The sequence below is a fragment of the Leucopleurus acutus genome (genome assembly GCF_964270905.1).
Source record: "Leucopleurus acutus genome assembly, chromosome: 9".
In the NCBI taxonomy this organism is placed as follows: Eukaryota; Metazoa; Chordata; class Mammalia; order Artiodactyla; family Delphinidae; genus Leucopleurus; species Leucopleurus acutus.
In genome coordinates this window covers 97,701,104-97,721,432 of record NC_139144.1, presented here as the reverse complement: position 1 = coordinate 97,721,432, position 20,329 = coordinate 97,701,104, and the positions used below count along the sequence as shown (strand labels likewise).

General features: G+C 41.0%; 1 protein-coding gene across 2 annotated transcripts in view; it reads left to right on the top strand.

Annotated features, from left to right (window-relative positions):
- The first annotated feature begins 13,443 nt into the window (after positions 1-13,443).
- The window catches only part of TCAF1 (TRPM8 channel associated factor 1), a 46,475-nt gene continuing 39,589 nt past the window's right edge, over positions 13,444-20,329 (top strand). Inside the window, exon 1 of one of the 2 annotated variants that reach the window (XM_082846604.1) lies at positions 13,444-13,549. The gene's annotated coding sequence lies outside the window, so the exon portion shown is untranslated. The remainder of the gene's footprint in view (positions 13,550-20,329) is intronic. The other variant, XM_082846606.1, reaches the window with a different exon arrangement.

The following is a 20,329-nucleotide window of genomic DNA, read 5'->3' as shown; positions in this document are numbered from 1 at the left end:
ACTGAACATGCAATATTCCCAAGGTATGCCTGTATTCATTTTTTAAAATTGTTTATTTTCTGTCTCTTCTCAATAGAGCAGGAACTTTTGCTTGTTCAATAATATTTTTCTAGGGCCATAACAGTGAAACTGTGCAAAAATTAAAATTGTATGTTGTTAGGGTGCATGTGGCTATAAAGGGGTGGCATGAGGAAGCTTTGTGGTGATGGAACAGTTCTGTACCTTGACTGTGGTGGTTACACAAATGTACACATGTGATAAAAACAGCACAGAGGGCTTCCCTGGTGGCGCAGTGGTTAAGAATCCGCCTGCCAATGCGGGAGACATGGGTTCGAGCCCTGGTCTGGGAATATACCACATGCCACGGAGCAACTAAGCCCATGCGCCACAACTACTGAGCCCATGTGTCACAACTACTGAAGCCCACGCGCCTAGAGCCCAGTGCTCCGCAACAAGACAAGCCACCGCAGTGAGAAGTCCGCGCACCTCAACGAAGTGTAGCCCCCCCCTCGCCACAACTAGAGAAAGCCCGTGCGCAGCAACAAAGACCGAACGCAGCCAAAAACAAAAAAATAAAAAAAAAAACAGCACAGAACTATTTATACTGTACACACAAATAAGTGAATATAAAACTGGTGAAATCTGAACAAACTCTGTGGATTGTACCAATGTCTGTTTCCTGGCTGTGATACTGTAATATAATTATACAAGATGTTACCATTAGGGAAAACTAGGTGAAGGGTACACAGAAACTCTCTGTACATCTTTTTACAACTTCCTATGAATCTACATTTCAAAAAAATTTTTTTAATAATTGTTGAGCCATTTAATTAATTAAACCCAATTTGCAACTATGTTTTTAAAAACAGGAAAAGGAAGAAAATATTTAAGGTTAAGAGTAGCTTTCTTTGGATCTTGTAATGATGGGAGGTTTATTTTTATCTTTCTACCTATCTGTTTAAATTCTTAATGGAAATATTTCACTTTCGGCTTTAATTTTTGGTCCATACCTTTATTATTCCTTTAGATATTCTTTCAGTCTCCTACCACAGAAGGAGGCCTTTAGATAATCTTTGAAATTTAAAGATATCCACCTTCCCTCACCCACAGCCCCTAAACTGAGCCCCAAATGTGTGCTAAGGTGAAGACCATCCACGGAACATGGTGAACCCCATGGATAATTCTGGAAGCTGTTAACTATACTCTCTTTAGACAGCCTTTTTATACTGTTCTCCTTCCTCTGCCACTGCAGTCATCAATTTGTCTTGTTGGCATTTGAAGCTCACTGAGAGAACAGGTTTGATTTCGTGAGTGTGCCTGAAGGAAATATTTTCTGCTTGCCCCATGCCCTGAAACAGAGAAGTTCTGAGGGCAGGAGAAGCACGGTGCTCCTAATGCCACTGGAGAGCCCACGTCCATGACTAATTCTTTCCATTCCCAGAAGGCAGCTCAGCTTTTTAATTGTACGTAGGTATTTTAATGCAAAACAACCTTCTTCCTTCTCCTGTATGCTCCTTTACCTGAAAGCCCCTTGGTGATAATTTTCAAAACCCTGTTGGAACTCGCCACCTCAGCTGTGCAGGATGTGTCTGACAGCACTTCAGTGAGAAAGCTATGTCAGACTTGATCCTTTAAAAGAAGAAAAATCACATTTTAATAAGATTAAAATATTTTTAAGAGTTTTGTAATTTCTTTGCACCCAGCTTTATGAGTTTCTTAAGCATAGGAGCCCCATGAGCTGTGTCTATAAATCTTGTCGAATCAGAAGTGTCTCCACAGAGAACGCCAGCTCCTCGGGCCTCCAGTGAAGGCCGGCAGGAACAAAAGAGGCTTCTATGGATAATAACTCTCCTTTTTAACTCTCTTTTCCTACTTTTTAAAACTGCAGGCTGTTTATCTGTCTCTTCATCACTCCCCTGACAATGAATCTCCTTCTAAGCACATTCTGAGTGGGAAGAGTAGCACAAAAGAGGGAGATTGTACCTCTAAGAGTTTCAGGAATGTGGCAAATTTCGCTTAACAGGTGTCAAGGATGAGAGGACAGATGGAAAGTTCCGTGGGTGCGGGTGGGGAGGAAGGTAGTCTTTGAGCACTCGTGTGGTAGGAATCTCGGATCTTTGTAAATGTGTGGAACGTAGGAAGGTGTGTCTCTGGGTTAGAGACTGTGAGCCCAAAGTGGGCAAAAGTTTTCTTGACGACTATCTGTTTCTGTTGTACTCCACGTGTGTTACTCTTGCGCCTTATTTCTCATCTCAGAATTTCACAGTCCTGACATATCCCTTTTTTCCCCCTAAGGCATGAAAGCTGAGGTCCAGAGAAGAAAACAGACAGCATCACATAAGGAATTAAGGATGGAGCACAGGCAGGAGTTCCCAAGTTTGCTACCTTCCATCTGCTCTTTCTGCTACATAACTCCTGGAGCCGAGTATATGCACCCCCCGTTTACACATGTTGGAGGGACTGGAGATGGCAATCCGCCACGCAGCACTAATACATGTGGCATCCAGACCCGGGTGCAGTCTCCACTCACGATGGCAGATGTGGACGCAGCTCTCCTCTCCCGTCTACTTTTGCCATTTCACTTTCTTCCTATCCTCCTGTCAAGTCCTTCTCCTCTTTTGAAAATCAAAATTGCATTTTACATATGATTCCCTAACAACCTATTTAGACAAATAATTCTGACACATATATTTTGTTTTTATATAGAATAAAAGGATTTATCTAGTCTTCCTTATAAAGGGTTGTATAAATTGAAGAAATATACTTTCTGCACATTAATTTGTATGTTCAAAGTGAAACCAACGGTACAATGTTCCTACATATGAACTGTTCTAGACTGAAGCAGACTAGAGATAATGACAAATGCAACACCTGTTGCCATTTTACATATTCCTTTGTCTTTTATGTTTCTAATAAAATGATAGTTGGTTTTCTCTACATTTTAAAGTATCCAATATCAAAAGAAACTACTGTCTTCTAGGCAGAGGAGTGAATCATGATGGAGTCACTATTGCCTGGGCATATGTAAATTTAACCATCTGAAATATAGGCCTTAATCGTCTTGCCATCTTTGTTGAGTTTTTCACATAGAAAATAACACAAGCAGTTGAATTTTACATTTAATTTGGAAGCCTAATTGTAGTTAAATTTTCTTCAGAGATATTGCTCTGAAATTCAACTTTCAATAAAAAGTCTAATTGAAATGAAGTGTTTGTATATAGAATAACACTTAAGGTGTGGAGTATAAATTGATCATAAATGAAGCAAGTGTTCATAACAAGAAAAACTCACAAACTCCCATATTTTCTTGTAAAGCAACAGCCAAGTGCTTTATAGGACCTAATACAGGTAGATTTGCACAGATAGAGATGCATTTCATTTTGTCATCAAGATGCATGCAAAACCATTTCCAGCCACAGATTCTAGGTAATTCCATTTAGAAGCATAGGTAGTGCCAAATCCTTCAGAGGAGATAATGGAATCTCCAAAGGTCAGGGAGGTTGTGTGATCAATAATGAATTGGGCCAGTCTCTGATCCAAATGCCCGACATCTATTTAACAAAATCATCCAAATGACTATTAAGACACTTTGTTTAACTTCAGTACTAAAGTGAAATCCCTACAGGAGAGTAAAGTCTGTGATCTCATGCCCATCCAGTCTTCATGAATAACAAAATTTGAGATGTCCTTTCCACCTGAATCCTCCCCCGGCCAAGGTGGGGTTTGCTGCATCTCAGTCCTCTCTGCCTTTAGAAGCAAAGAGCCACCATCAGTTCAACCTGTCACCTTGTCCATCATACTCTGAGACTTAAGCTTGGGTCTAAGGTGCAGTCTCAGCCGTTCCATCTTGAGTCTCATATTTCTTCCTGGCTTTGCTTTCCTCCTCTTCCATTTCAATTATACATCAGTAAAAAGAACCCCAAATGGCTCTGAGCCTGGTTATGCCAGTGAGTCAGTCAGTTGTGTTTTACTCTAAATGCCTCCTGTCTGTGCCTTAGCTGAACCAGGTCACATTTTTAGGGACTTTATTATTGCCTTACAGAAAACTCTGTATAACCTCATTGCATAATTAGAATTTTTTGCCCATTGCCTGACAGACAGTCAGAAATCTGGTATACATTTTCTCAGTCCTCTCTATTTTAGAGATCTGTATTCTGACTTACATACGATCTCATTTCTTTAGCATTTCTTCTTATCTCAGAACACTTCTGTGGAGAGTGGGAATCCTGAAATTTTGCTGGATTGTGACTTTGTTTCTGGGATCTTTGAGTAAAGCGTACTCACAGAATTGTAGATCTTAGCACTGGGGCCTTCAGAGATGATGTGGTCCTGCTCCTGACTTCAGGTAAGATTTCACTAGCCTCACCTGAAGCCAAGACAGCTCAAGAGACCTGCCTAGGGTCTCATAGAACAGATGGGGGATCAAAGGCAGAAGGAAATTAGGATTTACCCAATAATATTAGGACATTTAGGGGACTTGTCTGGTGGCACAGTGGTTAAGAATCCGTCTGCCAATGCAGGGGACATGGGTTCGAGCCCTGGCCCAGAAAGATCTCACATGCCAAGGAGCAACTAAGCCCGTGCACCACAACTACTGAGCCTGTGCTCTAGAGCTTGTAAGCTCTACTTGAAGCCCGCGCACCTAGAGCCCGTGCTCTGCAACAAAAAGTAGCCCCTGCTCGCCGCACAACTAGAGAAAGCCCGAGCACAGCAACGAAGACCCGAACACAGCCAAAACTAAATAAATAAAAATTTAAAAAAAATTAGGACACATGGGCTTCCCTGGTGGCACAGTGGTTGAGAACCCGCCTGCCGCCGCTGCAGGGAACACGGGTTCGCGCCCCGGTCCGGGAGGATCCTACATGCCGCGGAGCGGCTAGGCCCGTGAGCCATGGCCGCTGAGCCTGCGTGTCCGGAGCCTGTGCTCTGCAGCGGGAGAGGCCACAACAGTGAGAGGCCCGCGTACCGCCAAAAAAAAAAAAAAAAAAAATTAGGACACTTGGTCACTTCCATTGTATGCAAGTGTCTGTGGTTCTTGGTGTCAAACCCTCAACTTCCTAAGAACCAAGGGCATTTCTATACAAAAACTATGCTTGTTCACTGCTGTCCCCAAAGGCCAGTTACAATTAGATGCTTCCTCCAGACTTAGCTATAAAAGGAACAATAATTATGATAATAACAGGTTAATGCCATTTTTCGATTTTCCTACTGGTTTTCTTTCTAGTTCTGAGAATTGCAAAATGACAGCGAGTGATGTATTTCAAGCTGGAAAAGTGACAAAGGAAGAGGGAACAGAAACAAATCCTCACCAGGAAATAAAAGACAAGTAAAGGACAAAGTGAGCTTCGGTGCCTCTCGGGACAAATCCCCGCTCGGGGCACAAGACCCGGCCCGAGGGAGCGAGCTGGAGGGCAAGGGTGCGGGAAAGAGTGACCTTCATTTTCAATCCAGCTGGGCTGCTGGGAGACAGAAGCAAAACCTCCGCCGCAGAGCAGCAGCAGGAACAGGACACATTAGACAGAGAACATATCACTGTGTGCTTGGAATTTCCACTCGCTGCATTCTCCTACCAGGCGCCCAGCAACACGGCAAACAAAAGACTGGCCTGCTCACGGGTAAGCGTGCTCGGCACCGGCACCCGCTCCTCCCGAGAAAACCGAGGTCTGACTCCAGAGCCCCACACCATGAGCTCGTTTGGACAGAGCCTCTCTGGGGAGGCAGAGGCGGCGGCTACATCCCCCATCACACCTCACTGCACAGCGTCACAAGTGTCCCCTTGAAGTATCTGGGCCGTTTTTAACCAATGTTCTGCCCCAGAAGCGTCACCAGGTTAAGCTCATTTACTATTTCCTGGCAATAACAATAAAATCTGGGTAATAAAATGAAGCCTCACCTTTTTTTTTTCCTTTGTGCTTAGTCGGGTTTCACTTGCTCACAGGGGTCTACCTGCTGAGGCCTCGCACCCGGCTCTTCCGACCGGAGTTCCTAGCGCAGAACGACTGCCGCCGGCACCTCGCCTCCGGCGAGCGTGTGCAGAAGTGAGGCGAACGACACTGCATCCAAGATGGCGACCGGGGCCCGTGTGCGGAGAGGCTGCACGTGACGGTGTCATCCAAGATGGCGGCAGCGGGCGTGTGCAGAGATTGCTGTGCCTGGCACTGTCATCTGCAGTCGTGAGCAGCAGATATATCAACCGCAAATCTGATTTTAAGCTAGTAACTCTTCCTAACGTCCCCATACACTAGTTTATATTTCAAAATATGCCTCTCTCTCGTTTTAGGCTCTACATGTGTTGGACTCCGGGAAGGAGAGAAAGTAGAGAAAAGCCCATTAGGCAACACATGTTTCAAACTATACCAAAACGGATTTCAGTCAACATGTGGAAATACTACATAATGTTTAGAAAAGAAGATATTCAGTCCATTGGAAGTCCAGATGGATACATTTATGTTGAGCTGAAATATATCAAACATTTCTAGAGGATAATTTGGCAGTATGTATCAAAAATCTTCTAAAGGCTATGTCTTTGGGCTCATTACTTCTGCTTCAAGGAATCCATCCTATAATCAGAATGCAGATCAAGATGTAAGTAAAACAGATGTTTTTAACCAGACGCTTTTGACTAGCAAATTTCTGGAATAACCTAATTTCAAAATGGAAAATAATTAAGTATAATTTCAGTAAATGAGTTGAACTGTTATACAGCTATTAAAAGAATATGTTTAAAGAATATTTAATGACATGGTAAAATGTCCAAAATATAAATCATGGCGAAAAGAATACAACATAGAACTGTACACAATACACACGATAATTTCAAGTTTATAAATATCTGAATATACATAAATCTAAGATAGATACCTATATAGATATAGATAAATTAAAATTGATTAGAATGTTAACCACAATTATCTCTAATATTGGGAATGCATATATAGGTGACAAATATTTTTGTTCTCTGATTTTTGGTATTGTCCCAATTTTCTGTAATGAACATGTGGTAGTTTTATAATTATGAAAAATATGTTATTTTAGTATTTTATAAATAAACCAAAATATTGACAAAGCTTTATTCATGTCTAGATTCTATAAAGTTAACATAGCTTTGGTAGTAAACCTGGCAAAGTTAGAACAAGAAAACAAACCCATAGACCAATTTGTCCCCAGTTGGTATTCCACAGTACTCTGTCCCTAGATATCCCAGAAAAAAAGAGTTTCATTTCTAAATAAATATAAATAGCTTAATAAATGTATAACAGCTTAATGAAAACAGAATTTACTATAACCAAGTACATACATTCCTCCAATGTAAGAAGTTAAAATCTAGAAATCTACTGGATCACTAAGAAAGAAAAGAGAAAAAGTTCAATAAGATGCTTCACCCATTCCAGATTTTATATATTTGGGTACACTAAGAAATAAAAAGATATTTCCTTAACCTGATAAATATTATATCAATTTTAAATCAATAACTAATATCATTCTTGATAGTTTCTTTAAAAAAAAAATCAGTAGCATTCCTTCAGACTAGCAATGACCAGTCAGAAAATGTAATGAAAACACACACACACACACACACACACACACACTATTTTAGTTGGGAAAAAAGCAGGATATAAATAGGATTTATACCCTGAAGCCAAACCCTCACATAATCACATTGTTTGCATACCCAGGTTTGGGTTTGACCTCTTCAGCCCTGCTGCACCTGCCATTGGAAGTGCATCAGTCACATTGGTAGGTTGCACCATTTCTAAGGGATGTTTTTTAGTTAATCCACATGGGTATCTAACTTAGTGAGGATGTTAATTTTTCTATCCATAAGCAAATCGAAACATAGAGGTTTGGGGCTTTGTTTTGTTTTGGGCAAGAGCAGAGATTGAGGGCAGAGGATACCTTCTAGATAAAGAGGGTCACTATGAACATGGATTGACCATTACTAGACCAGACATGGAGACCCTAGAGTGTGATGGGTTCGGGGAAGAACTTGCAGTTAACTTAAGGGTTGTGGGTGGGTTGAGAAAACAGGCTTCCCTTACATCCAAGGGTCTGTTTGAGTCTCCTGCCTTTCAGAACACACAAGTCTAGGTCAGCTTCCAGCCCCTCTGGGACTTGCTGACCTAGTATTCAGGCCCTGGTTTAAAGGGATGAGGGTAGAGCAGCTGGCTAGCTCAAGATGAATGGATGGGTTGGGAGGCTTCCCCTGCCCCAAGCTCTGCTGAGGCAGACCCCTAGTGTCTTCAGGATCTGAGAGCTTTCTCCAGTAATGGCCAGCCTAAATCTGACTTGCCCAGGGTCACATGCCTAAAATCAAGGCCCTGAATCTGAGGGAATGGGGGCCTGGGAAGAAGCTAGCTAGAGGAAAATGAGTGGATTTGGAGGCTCCCATGCCCCCAGGCTCTGGTAGTGCCATCATCAGTAACTTCTATAAGCCGAGGAATGTCAGAGAGTGCTTCCCCAAGAGTGTCCCAGCCTGAGCCTGGACCAAAAAAAGTGTCAAGACTTTTTTTGTTGTTTTTGGATCTTGCTTTAAAACAGATTGTTTTTCTTCCCTTAGAAGGATGTTAGGTTATTTTTTTTTCTTTCTTCAAAACACCTTATTTGAATTTCTAAATGAGATTTAAAGAGAGACAGACAGACAGAGAGCAAGAGAAAGAGACTGCAGATTTAGGGTAGAGAGACTATTTATTTGAGAGACTAGGAGAAAAATGACCCATAAAACTTTTTTAAGTTAATGTAAAAAGTGTGATCACTTGAGAATTCTATAAAATAAAATAGATGAAATCTTTCCAGAAACGTGTTGCTTAGCATAAATGCTTACTTCTGTTAGACGGCAGCTGTAGGAATTTCCAAGTAAAGATGGCAGAAGGAGGCCAGATCACAAAATTCCCTTCCATCAATATGTAATGAAATTAATTTAAAGAAAGGTGTAAGAGCTCAAAAGAAATATTTCTTATCATACAGCAAAGAAGGAATGGGGGCACAACCTCATTTCATAAACTTCTGAAAGTGAGTATAATTTAATAATAAATGCATGGGCCTTGCTATATACCAGGCTCTCTTCTAGCCATGTCTTATATAAAAATGGGTATTTGAAGCCAGCTTCCAGATCCTGCCTCTACAAAAAATTAGATTTTGGTTCATCCTAGAATAATGTTTAAACACTACCCTCACTCATGTTGCTAACAGCCCCAGCAGAGGCTGAGAAATTGTACTGAGGGAAGAAGGTGAGCGTATAAAATGCTAAGAATTCTCACTGCTATCATCCAGTCCTGAGACAGTGGAATGACATGGTGAATAGCCCTGGAAAAAGTCAGAGTACAATCTTTCAGGTGTAGAAACTTCTCTCTACCTCCATCATGGTCTTGGCAGAGAACCGGGAAACCTGCAGCACTCATGGTTTCCCAGGGTTCAAAAGTATCATGCCATGAGTAGAGGACACACCCAGCCCAGTGGAGAAAACCCTGGTGCAGAACACTTAACATTATTTCAGATGTTCCTGTTGTAGAGAAACATTTACCTGAGCAATTCTTCATCTTCTTTGTTTAATTCAAGTTAGCTTAAAAGTAATACTGTCATGGAATGAACGTGTCCCCCAGAATTCATATGTTGAAATCTTAAACGCTAATGTGATGGAGGTCATTAGGTCATGAGGTTGAAGCCCTCAAGAATGGGATCAGTGCCCTAGCAAGTGGATGAAGAAATCTGAGCTCTCTTTCTCTGCCATGTGAGAACATCAAGAAGACACCATCTATGAACCAGTAAGAGGGTTCTTGCCCGACACCAAATCTGCTGGCAACTTGATCTTGGATTTCCCAGCCTCCAGTACTGTGAGAAATAAATATTTCTTGTGTAATTCACCCAGTCTATATTTTTGTTGTAACAGCCCAAACTATCTAAGACAGATACCTTTTAAATTAAATAGTATGTACAGTATGATCCTCTTTATGTTTTTCCTTTTCTCCCCATCTATTTATGCATTGTATTGCTTTCATAAAAATGAGGAAGTCATTATCCTAAAAAAAAAGAGATAGCACTTAACCTTTCTTTTTAAAAAAATTCTCCAGCTTAATCAGTCTTCCTCCAGTTTCCTCCTGTCCTCCCACTGTTCCTAATTTGATTATATTTATTTCTCAGTGAAGTTCCTACTTAAGACTGAGCAAACTTGATTTCCAAACACAAAATATTCCAAGCTTGAGCTTTAAAAATTTTCTTCTTTGTGTTGGTGTTTGTAATAATTCCATTTTAAACATCTATTTTAGTCCCTATAAAAGTCCACAGGGAGGGACGTATGAGGAGATGAGGAAAAAACCATAAAGACTCTCCTGTAGCAGATTCCCTTGGGGTTTTATCCCAGACTAGGGTGAAGGGTTAACAATCAGTGTACTGAGATCTCCCCCTTCCACACTGGAAGTCCGTTTGCTGCACAACATAGATCTCTAATGGGTGGTGAGGAGAAAAAAAGCACGAGGAACCACGTGGAGTAAGGCCTGTCCTGAGTTCACCCTTTGCTTCTGTGAATAAAGAGGAGCCCCTGCGAGGGGCTTGTATTCAGGAGTTAACAGGAGTGACCAGCAGCAGAGCCATGTAGAGGCTGGGAGCAGTGCGGGGGGCACGGGGGGTGTACATAGTGCTGGTCAGCAAGTTCCAAGTGAATAACCCAGGAGAAGGTGGGGGCCGTGTTAGAGTTCTCCAGAGAAACAGAACCAACAGAATAGATGGATGAATAGATAGATAGATAGACAGGGAGAGATTTATTGATATTATCAGGAATTGGCTCCCACAATTATGGAGGCTGGCAAGTCTCAAAATCTGCAGGGACTGTCTGCAAGCTGCAGGCCCAGGAAAGCAGATGGTGTAACTCCAGTCTGAAGGTCAACAGGCACAACACTCAGGAAGAACCCATGGTTCAGCTGGAGTTTGCAGGCAGGACAAAAGGCCACGTCCTAGTTTGAAGGCAGGAAGAATTCCCTCTTACTCAGGGGAGGGTCAGCCTTTGTGTTCATAGCACGACCTCTGCTCCCTTCTCCCATACCTCCTTTCCTCGAAACCCCGGCATGTCATGAGTCCCCTCACTTCCCTGCAAAGTCTGATCTCCCTCAGAGCTACCCTACCAGGCCTGACCTGGGATTGGAGGGCAGACAATGGAGTTGACTTCTCAGAGGTTTCCAGAAGTGAGCAACCCGGCAACCCAGGCACAGAGGGGTAGTTTCTGACCACAAAGTCCTTTGAAGGTGAAGGGAAAAGCCAATGTTTGTGCAGTTGAGTGGGGTATCCCTGGGGGACCGGGTGGATGCATATGGGTGTCGAGGGATTGCAGACTGAGTGTTGCTGAAAGACCCGGGTTCCTTGGCCTTGAGCTCTCTCTCTCGTTCTCTCCGCCAAGACAGCTGCGTTTCTCTCTTGCCATATCCCTCCTCCTCTCAAAAACTGACAGTCAGAAGGCAAGCACATGCCTGCCCGCCCACACTCTCTTCCCAGACAGCAGTAGAGCCCACCATTTTCAGCTGGGGTTGTTTTTGCTGTGCAACTGGTCACAGAGTTCCAGAGCTAAAACATCTCCTCCAGTTTCCACCTTTATCAAAAAAGGAATACTGAAACACAGGCAGCAGAAAGGGTGAGCACAGGTGGACATGCAGCATGCCCTCGACATTCAGATGTCTAATTAGGCTCCAGTGGTTTCAGTACAAAATCCCTGAGGCCAAGATCACCGGCCCAGTCCTTTAGGTCCTTTAGGCTTTGCTGTGTGTGTGTGTGTGTGTGTGTGTGAGAGAGAGAGAGAGAGAGAGAGAGTGTGTGTGTGTGTGTGTGTGTGTGTGTGTGTGTGTGTGTGTGTGTGTGTGTGTTGGGGGCTGGCAGGAGACAAGGCCAGTGCAGCCTGTGAACCTCCTCCAGCCTGCAAACACAAGCAGACTACATGGACTTCAGCCAGCAAATTCCCTGCCAGTGGGGACAGCTCCTCTCCTCCCCCTGCTGCCTCCCCCCACCCCCGGGCCCCTCGCCCCTCCTCCTCTGACGTCACCGACATGCTTTTTGCAGACTGGCTCTGGGCCTGGGGAGGAGAGTCTGGCCTTGGGGCGGGCCTGGAGAAGAAAGGAGGGAGAGAGGAGACCACGAAGACTGGGAACTTGCCTGACAGCCCCTGGGAGTTTAGAACGTCCTTCTCACACATGTCACATGTGTGTCAACAACTCTTAGAAGCAGCAGACTTTCAGCAGCAGTAGAACAATGCACGTGCTCTGGTGAGAAGATGTTCTACCCACAACACTTCCTACCTGTAAAAAACTAAATTATCTGGGGGACAAAGATGAACAATGTAAAAGGGACAAGAGGAACAGAAAGACCGAAGGAAATGAGCATAAAAAGGGCAGTAGATTTAGAACTGAGGGAGGCCTGCTGGGTACAGGACACAAAGGAACTAACAGGTCAAACTCACCCAGAAACAAATGAAAGAGGAGAAGCAGAGAATGGGATGTGATGACAGAAACAGAGATCCAAGGGATGAGACTGTTGGCTTTGCAGATGGAACAAGGGGCCCAAGCCAAAGAATTCGGGCAGCCTCTTGAAGCCGGAAAAGGCAAGGAAATGGATTCTCCCCTAGAGCCTCCAGAAGGAACTGGGAGCCCTGCCTACACCCTGATGTACCCCGTGAGATGCTCACTCGCTGGACTTCTGACCCACAGAGCTGCAGGACAGCAAATGTGATGTTTCAAGGCACCAAGTTCGTGGTCCTTTGTTAGGGCACCCACAGAAAGGAATGCACTCCCCAGCTGGTAAGCAGAAGATGTGGCAGTGGCTTCAGGGTCCAGGCTTTCAACAGCTACACCTTTCTGTCTCTCCCTCATGCCCAATATCTGTCACCTATTTGTTGGTCAGCAAAAAATTTTAACACCTTCCTGTTTTATTTGGTTTACAGAACAATACATGTGATATTTTTTAAAAATTCAGTGGTTATGAAGTATCAATAGCCAACTTCTTCATTCTTAGCCCTTCGCCCTATATAAGCACCGTGAGATTGTCTTCTCTTATATAAGCATGTAACCATACCCTCCATTTTAAGGCAACTTCATTCTTTTAATTCAAAATATGTCTAGGACCCATAGACTTAACTCGTCCTTGGAAATAATTGTGCATTATACTATATGAAAATATATTATTATTTTCAACCGTTCACTTGTTCACAGTCTGACGGATTTCGTTTTCGACAAATGGCCCTCCTGCACTCCCAGCGCAGGGGCTGGGGTCTGCATCCTGGATTTAAGGCGGATTTAAGGCTGCATCTTCGTGCAAAAACTGACACAAAGCGGGGCCTCTGCAATTGGGGCGGCCGGCCAGGCTCCGCCCCCACCAGCGCGGCCACCAGTCAGATCCCGGAACCGCCCCCCTCTTAGCCACCCCCAACCCCCGTCCTTTCTACGTCCCAGTCCTCAGTCAGCCGCCCAGTCCCTTTTCGCCTGAGGAGCTCCTGCCCCTTGGGAACGGCCGCCGCCCCCGCCTAGCTGGTGTTCTTTGCCCCCAACCCGCGCTGCAGGGAATAGCGGGGCTAAGGGTGAGTGTGGGCCCGCGATGGGTTCTGGACAGGAGAGGCCTGGCGATGACACAGGCCACGGTCCGCAGCGCGGGTGGCCGGGCGGGGAGACGGGCGACGTGGGCGATGCGGATGCCCGGGACGTGCGTTTGTGTGGGGTCCGGGAGGCGTGAGGGCTGCCGTGGGGCCTCTGCGGTACCCAAGGGGAGGCAGCAGGTGAGTGCCACAGAGGATGGCTTGCTGTTTATTTCTCGGCTCCTTGTCTGGTGTCTCCCTGCAGCTCCATCTCTGTTCCCTTCTTGCTTCGTTGTTACTCACCCTTGCTGGTCTGGAGGCGCGGGACCCCCTGTTTTCTGGTGCTTTTTTGTGCTCCGCTGGGAGCCGTCGAGATTTCAGCTGAAAGCAACCGTGGAGGCGATGTCATTTCACCTCCCAGGGACTTGCTCTTGAATTCTTTGCGGGTGGCTTGCTTCTGCAGAGCGCGCAAGGTGAAAGTGCTTTCCTCCCCAAGTGCTCTACGCGCCCTCAGGCTCTGAGTGTGTCTGCGGTGGGGGAGGGAGGGGCAAGGTGCGGGAGAGTGGGTGCGGGGCGTCGGGCGGACTCTTCAGAATGCAGTGCCTTTGGCCTGAGGCAGTCAGGGTTGGATTGAACGGTTCCCAGGTAAACAGACCCGAGCTGGCCACTGACTTGGCTCAACCTGAAATGGAGGGAGCAGGCCTTATGTATAGGAGAAAAAAATTTACGAATCAGTTAATCATGGAAACTTCTTGGAGGACGTGCAGGTCTAACTAGACATAAAGGACAGAACGTATGGCTAGCTGACCATCCATCCATCCATCCATCCTTCTGTACCCCAAAATATTTATTTGTGAATTGACTTCACTGCAGTACTTTGCTTTCTTTTTTTCTTTGGTTTGATTTTTTTTAATTTATTAATAAAAGTTATATACGCTAACAAAGTGAGTGCCTGACCATCTCCTAGGTCAAGAAATAGGACATAGCAGTACCCTAGAAGCCCATTTGTATCATCCTAGGTCATGCTCATCCTTCTCCCTTCCCTGAGAGATAACATCTATCCTGATTTTTTGTATTAATCATGCCTTTGCTTTCCTTTATAATTTTACCATTTGTGTGTATATTCCAAAAACATATATATGTGTTGGCTTTCCCTATTTTTTACTTTAGTATTAATGGCATTGCACCATACGTATTCTTAAGTTTTTGAAGTTCACGCCAGTTGATGATTCCTTCATTTTCACTGTTTATGGCTTGAGTCTACTATAATTCATTCATTCTACATTTGTTAGTTGTTGCTCCTTTGGGGTTTATATTAGTTATCTATTGCTGTGTAACAAATTACCCCAACACTTAGCAGCTTAAAACAAAACAAACAAACAAAAAGCATATTATCTCACAGTTTCAGTGGGTCAAGAATCCAGAAGGAGCTTTGCTGGGAGCTGACCCAGTGTCTTTCTCAGGCGCTAAGCAAGGTATTGGCTAGGGCTACAATCATTTCAAGGCTGGGTGGAGGGAACCCCTTTCAGGCTCACTCACATGACTGTTGGCAGGCCTCTTGGCCTCACTGGCTTTGGTTGGCCTCACTTCTTTGCCACATGGGCCTCTGTATAAGATCAGCATGGCAGCTTGCTTCCACCAGAGTGAAGGCTTCCAGAGACAGAGAAAGACGAAAGCCAGAGACTTTTTGTAACTTAATCTCAAAAGTGACATCCCATCATTTTTGCCATCTTCTGTTCATTAGAAGTGAGTCACTAGTTCCAGTCCACACTCAAAGGAAGGGGGTTAAACAAGACCATGAATATCTAGAGGCAGCGATTATTGGGGGCCATTTTAAAGGCTGCCTACTACCCGGGATATTAACAAATAATGTCCTCTAACTATCTTGTACATGCCTTCTGGTTCACGTGCACCCATTCACTCTGGTTCCTTGGAGTGTACACCTAGGTGTAGAATACTGGGTTTTAAGATTTGTGTATGTTCAACTTTCTTAGGTTATTGCTAAACTGTTTCCAAAGTGTTGAGCCAGTTTGCACTCTCTCCAGCAACAGATGAGAGTTCCTGTTTTTACATATACCTGTCACAATTTGGTATTATCAAACTTCATTTTTAGCCAGTCGAGCAGGCACGAAATAGCATTCAGTTTTGATTCTGATTAACATTTCTCTGATAACTAATGAAACTGACCATATTTTCATATAACGATGAGCTATTTTCCTTTCTGTCTGAGAAATTCTGCTTCCTCTCTTTCATTCATTTTCAGGTTGGGTTGTTTGTATTTTTCGTATTGTCTATTGGAATGCTTTCTTTACATAACCTGGATGCTAGTCAATCCCTAGTTAACCACATATGCTGCAAATATCTGCTTTCACTTCGGTGCTTAGCTTTTCTTTCTCCATATGTCTGCCTGTCTCTGCCGATGAATTAAGTTCTGAATTTTAATTTCACTTTTACTATACTTTCCTCTAAAAGTTTTTAAAGTTTTGTATTTGGCAATGTCTTAATCCACCTGGAAGTTTCTTGTTATACTATTTACTCCATATGAATAATCAACTGTCCTAGCACCAGTGATCTGCATGAATCAAGTTTTTCATATGTGGATGAATTTGTTTTAAGCTCCCTACTCTCTCTGATTATCTATTTGTCTAACTCTACATCAATACAAAATTGTTTTTAACTACTATAGTTTTATAATAAGTCTTTAAATCTGGTAGGAAAGATTCTCCCACCTCTTCATTCTAATTCAAGAGTTTTTTTAGCAATTCTTGGACCTTTGATCTTCCATATAAATATTTAAATAAACTTGTCAAATTCTTCAAAACAGGAAACAAACAAGCAAAGAAACAAACTTGCTGGAATTTTTATTGATACTGAATTAATTCTATGTATCAATTTTGGGAGAAATGTTCTCTTCAAGGTGAATTTTTCCATCTGTGAACTTGGTATATAATGCCATTTATTTAGCTTACCAGTAATATTTTTTAATGTTTTGTAATGTTTCATAGTATCTTTCATTGTTTTCCTTTTGCTCGTTTCTGTTGACTTTATTTCTAAGTACATTATATTCTTATTGCTAGTAAATGTTTTCTTTTATAAAAATTATATTTTGTAGCTTATTGTTTGTTGCTGGTGTATAGAAATCCAATTGTCTTTTATATATTGATTATATATCAAACTTGATAAGCTCCATTAATAATTCTAAATTACCTATAGAGTCAGATTTGCTAAAAAGCCAGTTATATCATCTGAAAATAATGACAGTGTTGTTTCTCCCTTTCTAATCTTTACACTTTTAATTTCTTTTTCCTGTCTTACTGCATTGGCTAGGAACCCCAGCATAATGTTAAATAAAAGTAGGGAGGGGTGTCTTGTTTTATCCTTAAGATAATAAAGAAAAAGATTTCACTATATCAACTTTAAATATTGCATTCATGATGGTTATTTTGTAAATGCTTTGTCCCATGATAAGAAAATTCAGTTCTTCTTTTGGTAAGCACTTTTATTATGAGTAAATGTTTCATTGAATGCTTCTCCTATAGCTATTGATTTTCTCACATGATTTTTTTCTTTAAGTATGTTAATGTGGTGAAGTTTAGTTTATTCAAAGTAATATTAAATCAACTTTACATTCCTGGAATAAACTCTCTAAAATATCTAATAACTTTTAGATATAGATATAAGGATAAGCATTAAATATTTGTATCTATATATGTGAATTAAGATTGGCCTGTAAATATTCTTTATGGTACTAACCTTATCTGTCGTTAATATCATTTCATAAAATAAGATGAGTAGTATTCTCACGTTGCTATTCTCTGGAAGAATTTGTGCAAGATTGGAATTATCTGGTCAAATATTACTTTAAATCACCAGCACAACACTCAGGGTTTAGAGTTTAGTTTGTCAGAGGATATTAAACCTGTTGGTCCAATTATTTTAAAGATTATAGGACTATTTAGGTTTTCTTAAGGAATCAGTTTTCATAAATTTCATTTTCCAAGATATTTAACCAAAATTAATGGAACAAACTTGTTCACAATATTCTCTCATTATCTGTTTAAATATTTTCTATTATTATGACCCCCTTTTCATTACTAATGTGTGTATATTTTCTTTCTCTTTTTGGCTTGATTAATTTTGCCAGAACTTGGACTACTTTGTTAACTCTTTCACACACACACACACACACACACACACACACACAAACTGTTTGTTTTCTTCATTATTATTTATTTTATTACTTCTTTCTGCTTTCTTAGAGTTTTTCTGTTATTTCTTTTCTAAGCTCTTAAGGTATATGTTTAACTCATTAATTTTGAGCTATCATTCTTACATAAGCTCTTCAGGCTATACATTTGTGTCACTGCTCTTTAGCTTTATCTCACAAGATTTGATATGAATATTTTGCTATCATACTTTAAATATTTATCATTTCTATTATGGTTTCTTGTTTGAGCCATGAAATTTTAAGAAATGTGTATTTGAATTTCCAGTCACTCCATAAAGAATATTTTATTATATTCTAGTAAATGTTGCCTAGCTAATTTATAATTAATTCAGAGAATTATGATACTAATTCCTTTGGATTATTGAATGTAGCTTTACATCCTAGCACATTGTCAGTTTTGTGTGCTTGAAAATAATGTGTAGTCTCTAATTATATAATGTCCTGTATATACCTTTAAAACAAGTGTGTTAATTATGAAATCCAGAGCTGCCATATCTTCACCAATTTTTATCAGCTTAAATTATCAATACAAAAATAGATACATTAAAATCTCTCACTATGATGGTGAATTTTGAAATTTCTCATTGTAGATCTGTTTATTTTTACTTTATATATTTTGAGGCAATGCTATTAGGGAATTGGAATAAATTGAAAATTTTATCATAATGTAGGGATATAAAATATTATGGCTAAAATAAAATATTAATGCTTTTGTTTTGAATTCTTAATGTGTTCATATATCATCAAATCAAGAGTTTCTTGATTGGTGTTTACCTCATTTATCATTCTTTCATCCTTTCACTTTAAATCTTTCTAAATCTGTGTTTTAAATATATATGTTGAATTTTGTCAAAAGCTTTTCTGCATCTATTGAGATGATTATATGGTTTTTATTTTTCAATTAGTTAATGTGGTGTATCACACTGATTGATTTGTGGATATTGAAAAATCATTGCATCCCTGGGATAAATCCCACTTGATCATGGTGTATTATCCTTTTAATGTATTCTTGGATTTGATCTGCTAGTATTTTGTTGAGGATTTTTACATCTATGTTCATCAGTGATATTGGCCTGTAATTTTCTTTTTTTGTGGCACCTTTGTCTGGTTTTGGTATCAGGGTAATGGTGGCCTCATAGAATGAGTTTAGGAGTGTTCCTTCCTCTGCAATTTTTTGGAAGAGTTTCAGAAGCATAGGTGTTAACAATTCTTTAAATGTTTGACAGAATTTGCCAAAAGCTTTTGACAAAATTCAACACCAATTTATGATGAAAACTCTCCAGAAAGTGGGCATAGAGGGAACATACCTCAACATAATAAAGCCCATATATGACAAACCTACAGTCAACATCATACTCAGTGGTGAAAAGCTGAAAGCATTTCCTCTAAGATCAGAAACCAGGCAAGGATGTCCACTCTCACCACTTTTACTCAACATAGTTTAGGAAGTCCTAGCCACAGCAGTCAGAGAAGAAAAAGAAATAAAAAGGAATCCAAATTGGAAAAGAAGAAGTAAAACTGTCACTGTTTGCAGATGACATGATACTGTACCTAGAAAATCCTAAAGAAGTTACCAGAAAACTACTAGAGCTCATCAATGAATTTGGTAATGTTGCAGGATACAAAATTAATATACAGAAATGTGTTGCATTTCTATACACTAACAATGAAAGGCCAGAAAGAGAAATTAAAGAAACAATCCCATTTACCATCTCATCAAAAAGAATAAAATACCTAGGGATAAACCTACCTAAGGATGCAAGAGACCTGTACTCTAAAAACTATAAGACCCTGATGAAAGAAATTGAAGCTAACACAAACAGATGAAAAGATATACCATGTTCTTGGATTGGAAGAATCAATATTGTCAAAATGACTGTACTACCCAAGGCAATCTACAGATTCAATGCAATCCCTATCAAATTACCAATGGCATTTTTCACAGAACTAGAACAAAAATATTTTAATTTGAATGGAAACACAAAAGACCCTACATAGCCAAAGCAATCTTAAGAAAGAAAAACAGAGCTGGAAGAATCAGGCTCCCTGACTTCAGGCTACAATACAAAGCTACAGTCATCAAAACAGTGTGGTACTTTCACAAAAACAGAAATATAGATCAATGGAACAGGATAGAAAGCCCAGAAATAAGCCCATGCATCTATGGTCAATTAATCTATGACAAAGGAAGGAAGACTATACAATGGAAAAAAGACAGTCCCTTCAATAAATGGTGCTGGGAAAACTGGACAGCTAAATGTGAAAGAATGAAATTAGAAAATTCTCTAAGACCATACACAAAAATAAACTCAAAATGGATTAAAGACCTAATTTAAGAGCAGGTACTATAAAACTCTTAGTGGAAAATGTAGGCATAACACTCTCTGACATAAATCACAGATCTTCTTCAATCTGTCTCCTAGAGTAATGGAAATAAAAACAAAAACAAGCAAATGGGACCTAATAAAACTCGAAAGCTTTTACACAGCAAAGGAAACCATAAACAAAATGAAAAGACAGTCCACAGAATGGGAGAAGATATTTGCAAATGCTGCTAC